The sequence below is a fragment of the Balaenoptera borealis genome (genome assembly GCF_965194805.1).
Source record: "Balaenoptera borealis genome assembly, chromosome: 20".
NCBI classification, from domain to species: Eukaryota; Metazoa; Chordata; class Mammalia; order Artiodactyla; family Balaenopteridae; genus Balaenoptera; species Balaenoptera borealis.
In genome coordinates, this window is record NC_138879.1 from 27526090 (window position 1) to 27532736 (window position 6647).

Sequence of the window (6647 nt, forward strand, 5' to 3'; positions counted from 1 at the left end):
TTCTGCAGTGTCAGTTGTTACTTCTCCTTTTTCATTTATAATTCTATTGATTTGAGTCTTCTCCCTATTTTTATTGATCAGTCTGGCTAATGGTTTATCAATTTTGTTTATCTTCTCAAAGAACCAGCTTTTAGTTTGATTGATCTTTGCTATTGTTTCCTTCATTTCTTTTTCATTTATTTCTGATCTGATCTTTATGAATACTTACCTTCTGCTAACTTTGGGGTATTTTTGTTCTTCTTTCTCTAATTGCTTTAGGTGTAAGTTTAGGTTGTTCATTTAAGATGTTTCTTGTTTCTTAAGGTAGGATTGTATTGCTATAAACTTCCCTATTAGAACTGCTTTTGCTGCATCCCATAGGTTCTGGGTCGTCGTGTTTTCATTGTCATTTGTTTCTAGGTATTTTTTAATTTCCTCTTTGATTTCTTCAGTGATGCCTTGGTTATTAAGTAATGTATTGTTTAGCCTCCATGTGTTTGTATTTTTTACAGATTTTTCCTGTAATTGATATCTAGTCTCATAGTGTTGTGGTCAGAAAAGATACTTGATATGATTTCAATTTTCTTAAATTTACCAAGGCTTGATTTGTGACCCAAGATATGATCTATCCTGGAGAATGTTCCATGAGCACTTGAGAAGAGTGTGTATTCTCTTCTTTTTGGATGGAATGTCCCATAAATATCATATAAGTCCACCTTGTTTAATGTATCATTTAAAGCTTGTGTTTCCTTATTTATTTTCATTTTGGATGATTTGTCCATTGGTGAAAGTGGGGTGTTAAAGTCCCCTACTATGATTGTGTTACTTTCGATTTTCCCTTTTATGGCTGTTAGTATTTGTCTTATGGATTGAGGTGCTCCTATGTTGGGTGCATAAAGATTTACAATTGTCATATCTTCTTCTTGGATTGATCCCTTGATCATTATGTAGGGTCCTTCTTTGTCTCTTGTAATAGTCTTTATTTTAACGTCTATTTTGTCTGATATGAGAATTGCTACTCCAGCTTTCTTTGATTTCCATTTGCATGGAATATCTTTTTCCATCCTCTCACTTTCAGTCTGTATGTGTCCCTAGGTCTGAAGTGGGTCTCTTGTAGACAGCATATATATGGGTCTTGTTTTTATATCCATTCAGCCAGTCTATGTCTTTTGGTTGGAGCATTTAACCCATTTACATTTAAGGTAATTATTGATATGTATGTTCCTGTTACCATATTCTTAATTGTTTTGGGTTTTTTATTGTAGGTCTTTTCCTTCTCTTGTGTTTCCTGCCTAGAGTAGTTCCTTTAGCATTTGTTGTAAAGCTGGTTTGGTGGTGCTGAATTCTCTTACCTTTTGCTTGTCTGTATAGGTTTTAATTTCTCCATTGAATCTGAATGAGATCCTTGCTGGGTAGAGTAATCTTGGTTGTAGGTTTTTCTCCTTCATCACTTTAAATATGTTCTGCCACTCCCTTCTGACTTGCAGAGTTTCTGCTGAAAGATCAGCTGTTAATCTTATGGGGATTCCCTGTGTGTTATTTGTTGTTTTTCCCTTGCTGCTTTTAATATTTTTTCTTTGTATTTAATTTTTGATAGTTTGATTAATATGTGTCTTGGAGTGTTTCTCCTTGGATTTATCCTGTATGGGATTCTCTGTGCTTCCTGGACTTGATTAATTATTTCCTTTCCCAAATTAAGAAAATTCGCAACTATAATCTCTTCAACTATGTTCTCAGTCCCTTTCTTTTTCTCTTCTTCTTCTGGGACCCCTGTAATTCGAATGTTGGTGCGTTTAATGTTGTCCCATAGGTCTCTGAGACTGTCCTCAATTCTTTGCATTCTTTTTTCTTTATTCTGCTCTGCAGTAGTTATTTCCACTATTTAATCTTCCAGGTCACTTATCCATTCTTCTGCCTCAGTTATTCTGCTATTGATCTCTTCTAGAGAATTTTTAATTTCATTTATTGTGTTGTTCATCACTGTTTGTCTACTCTTTAGTTCTTCTAGATCTTTGTTAAACATTTCTTGTATTTTCTCTATTCTATTTCCAAGATTTTGGATCATCTTTACTAACATTATTCTGAATTCTTTTTCAGGTAGACTGCCTATTTCCTTTTCATTTGTTAGGTCTGGTGGGTTTTTGCCTTGGTCCTTCATCTGCTGTGTGTTTTTCGGTCTTCTCATTTTGCTTAACTTACTGTGTTCGCGGTCTCCTTTTCACAGGCTGCAGGTTCGTAGTTCCCGTTGTTTTTGGTGTCTGTCCCCAGTGGCTAAGGTTGGTTCAGTGGGTTGTGTAGGATTCCTGGTGGAGGGGACTAGTGCCTGTGTTCTGGTGGATGAGGCTGGATCTTGTCTTTCTGGTGGGCAGGTCCACGTCTGGTGGTGTGTTTTGGGGTGTCTATGGCCTTATTATGATTTTAGGCAGCCTCTCTGCTAATGGATGGGGTTGTGTTCCTGTCTTGCTAGTTGTTTGGCATAGGGTGTCCTGCACTGTAGCTTCCTGGTCGTTGAGTGAAGCTGGGTCTTGGCGTTGAAATGGAGATCTCTGGGAGATTTTGGCCATTTGGTATTACATGGAGCTGGGAGGTCTCTTGTGGACCAGTGTCCTGCAGTTGGCTCTCCCACCTCAGAGGCACAACCTTGACGTCTGGCTGGAGCACCAAGAGCCTTTCATCCAGATGGTGATGATCAGAAGACTCTTCTTTGTGATTCTGAGTCTGTCAGGGTATCATCAGTATGTCAGGATCTCCAAACTCCAGATCTCCACACTCCAGAGGTCCTCCTTTTCACCACATAACTCTTTTTTTTTTTTTTTTTTTTAATTTATTTATTTATTTATTTATTTATTTTTGGCTGTGTTGGGTCTTCGTTTCTGTGCGAGGGCTTTCTCTAGTTGTGGCAAGCGGGGGCCACTCCTCATCGCAGTGCGCAGGCCTTTCACTGTCGTGGCCTCTCCTGTTACGGAGCACAGGCTCCAGACGCGCAGGCTCAGTAGTTGTGGCTCACGGGCGTAGTTGCTCCACGGCATGTGGGATCCTCCCAGACCAGGGCTCGAACCCGTGTCCCCTGCATTGGCAGGCGGATTCTCAACCACTGCGCCACCAGGGAAGCCCCACATAACTCTTTTTGAATTATGGTTTTCTCAGGGTATATGCCCAGTAGCAGGATTCCTGGGTCATATGGTAGTTCTATTTTTAGTTTTTTAAGGAACCTCCATACTGTTCTCCATAGTGGCTGCATCAATTTACTTTCCCACCAACAGTGCAAGAGGGTTCCCTTTTCTCCACACCCTCTCTGGCATTTATTGTTTGTAGATTTTTTGATGATGGCCATTCTGACCAGTGTGAGGTGATACCTCATTGTGGTTTTGATTTGCATTTCTCTAATGATAAGTGATGTTGAGCATCCTTTCATGTGTTTGTCGGCAATCTGTATATTTTCTTTGGAGAAATGTCTATTTAGGTCTTCTGCCCATTTTTAGATTGGGTTGTTTGTTTTTTTGATATTGAGCTGCATGCGCTGCTTGTATATTTTGGAGATTATTCCTTTGTCAGTTGCTTCATTTGCAAATATTTTTTTCCATTCTGAGGGTTGTCTTTTGGTCTTGTTTATGGTTTCCTTTGCTGTACAAAAGCTTTTAAGTTTCATTAGGTCCCATTTGTTTATTTTTGTTTTTATTTCCATTTCTCTAAGAGGTGGGTCAAAAAGGATATTGCTGTGATTTATGTCATAGAGTGTTCTTCCTATGTTTTCCTGAAAGAGTTTTATGGTGTCTGACCTTACATTTAAGTATTTAATCCATTTTGAGTTTAATTTTGTGTATGGTGTTAGGGAATGTTCTAATTTCATTCTTCTACATGTAGCTGTCCAGTTTTCCCAGCACCACTTATTGAAGAGGCTCTCTTTTCTCCATTGTATATTCTTGCTTCCTTTATCAAAGATAAGGTGATTGGTCTGAGGTCAAAGCTCTTAACTGCCACTCTAAATTACTTCCCACCACAGGGTCCAGTAAACAGTTTTAGTATAGTATGATGGTTGAGATCAGAGGCTTTGGGGGCAAATCCAGGTAAAAAGTGGGGGAGATGTTTGGGAGAGGGGTTAAATAAGCACAATCCATGTCTTGCACCTGGAGCTGCCTCTAGCCAGTGTGAAATGCTCGGATATGGGGGTTCATCAGAGAAGCCACCCAAAGCTAGGAGTGGTGGAGGTGAGCTATTGAATATGAGAGCAGAGGGCTGGTGGGCGGGGCAGGTGATACTTTAAATGAGAAAATCAGGGATCTGATCTCCAGCTAGAAAATAACAATGTTCTGAGTTCCAGAGCCCCTGAGAAAACTCTCACACCCATCAGCCAGCAACCGAGCACCTTGTTGTACGGGGTAAACACCATCAGGGCACAGGAACAGCCCCTCGTCCCAGCCCCTTCAGACAGGTGAATCAGAGTGTTTGTTCTCTTGGCTCTGAAGTCGGCCTCAAGATCAGCAGTGGCAAGTCAGTGGCGTGAGACAGAAACTTTCCAAAGGAAGAAGTACAGGGCAACAAAAAAGCTGACAAGCCTTCTGCATGTACATTCTTTTGCCCCTCACCCTGCTTTAAAATAGTGGTTCTTAACCTTGGCCACACAATGGAATTACCGGAGGAACTTTTACAAAATATCAGTATTCTCTCGGGATGGGACCTGAAGATTGGTATATCAAAAATTCACCAAGGGTCTGAATGTGCAGCCAGAATTGAGAATCCATCCACTGTGTCTCATCTAGGACAGCCCCTGAGATCCCTCAAAGTGAGGTCCATGGAACCTCAGCATCAGCATTGGCATCACCTGTGAGCTTGTTAGGAATGCAGAAACAGACTTCCAGTTATAAGAGAAATAAGTGTTAGGGAAGTAATGTACAACATGGTCAAAATAATTAACACTGTTCTATGTTATATGTGAAAGTTGTTAAGAGAGTAAATCCTAAGAGTTCTAGGAAAAAATTTTTCTAGGGACTTCCTTGGTGGCACAGTGATTAAGAATCCGCCTGCCAATGCAGGGGACACGGTTTTGATCCCTGGTCCGGGAAGATCCCACATGCCGCAGAGCAACTAAGCTCGTGCACCACAACTACTGAGCCTGCACTCTAGAGCCCGTGAGCCACAACTACTGAGCCCACGTGCCACAACTAATGAAGCCCGTGTGCCTAAAGGCCATGCTTCACAACAAAGGAAGCCACCACAATGAGAAGCCCGCACACCACAATGAAGAGTAGCCCCCGCTTGCCGCAACTAGAGAAAGCCCACGCACAGCAACGAAGACCCAACACAGCCAAAAATAAAAATTTTAAAAATTTTCTGTTTCTTTAGTTTCATATCTATATGAGATGACTGATATTCACCAAACTTACTGTGATAATTATTTCATGGTGTATGTAAGTCAAATCATTACGTTGTACACCAAATATTTATATAGTGCTGTATGTCAATCATATCTCAATGAAACTGGAAGAAAAAAAAAAGAAATGCAGAATTACAGCTCCCACCCTGCACCTATTAAATCTGAATCTGGATTTTAACAAGATCCCCAGATGGTGTATATGCACAGCATAATTGGAGAACCACTGGTTTAGCCTTTGGCTCATACTACCTACCCACTCACCCACCCAACACTTCCCATCTGCACAACCAGCAGCTGTTCATCTCAGCACCTCCCTCAGCCCAAGAGAGGAACCAAGATGTAATGCAGGAGTTCCCAAATTTTAACATGCCTCAGAAGCATCTAGACAGCTCATTAAAAATACAGATTCCAGGGAGACCGTCAAGATGGCGGAAGAGTAAGATGTAGAGATCACCTTTCTCCCCACAAATACATCAGAAATACATCTACATGTGGAGAAACTCCTACAGAACACCTACTGAATGCTGGCAGAAGACCTCAGACTTCCCAAAAGGCAGGAAACTCCCCCACATACCTGGGTAAGTCAAAAGAAAAAACAGACAAAGGAATAGGGACAGGACCTGCACCTCTGGGAGGGAGCTGTGAAGGAGGTAAGGTTTCCACACACTAGGAAGCCCCCTCACTGGCGGAGGCGGGGGGTTGGGGGGGGAAGCTTCAAAGCCACGGAGTAGAGCGCAGCAACATGGGTGCAGAGGGCAAAGCGGAGGGATTCCCGCACAGAGGATCAGTGCCAACCAGCACTCACCAGCCTGAGAGGCTTGTCTGCTCATCTGCTGGGGCGGGTGGGGGCTGGGAGCTGAGGCTCAGACTTCGGAGGTCAGATCCCAGGGAGAGGACTGGGGTTGACTGCGTGAACACAGCCTGAAGGGGGGTAGTGCACCACAGCTAGCCGGGAGGGAGTCCGGGAAAAAGTCTGGACCTGCCTAAGGGGCAAGAGACAATTGTTTTGAGGTGCGTGAGGAGAGGGGATTCAGAGCACCACCTAAACGAGCTCCAGAGACAGGCGCGAGCTGTGGCTATCAGCACAGACACCAGATACAGGCATAAAACGCTAAGGCTGCTGCTGCAGCCACCAAGAAGCCTGTGTGCAAGCACAGGTCACTATCCACACCTCCCCTCCATGGAGCCTGTTCAGCCCGCCACTGCCAGGGGCCCCTGTCCAGGGACAACTTCTCCGGGAGAACACACGGCATGCCTCAGGCTGTTGCAACGTCAAGCCGGCCTCTGCCACCGC

General features: G+C 42.9%; 1 long non-coding RNA gene across 1 annotated transcript; it reads right to left on the bottom strand.

Annotated features, from left to right (window-relative positions):
* Positions 1–219: 219 nt before the first annotated feature.
* Positions 220–6017, bottom strand: LOC309618181. The gene is made up of 2 exons (XR_014238344.1): positions 3083–6017; positions 220–2759 (listed from the first exon to the last, which is right to left on the bottom strand). It is a non-coding gene; the product is annotated as an uncharacterized lncRNA (long non-coding RNA).
* Between the last annotated feature and the right edge of the window lie 630 nt (positions 6018–6647).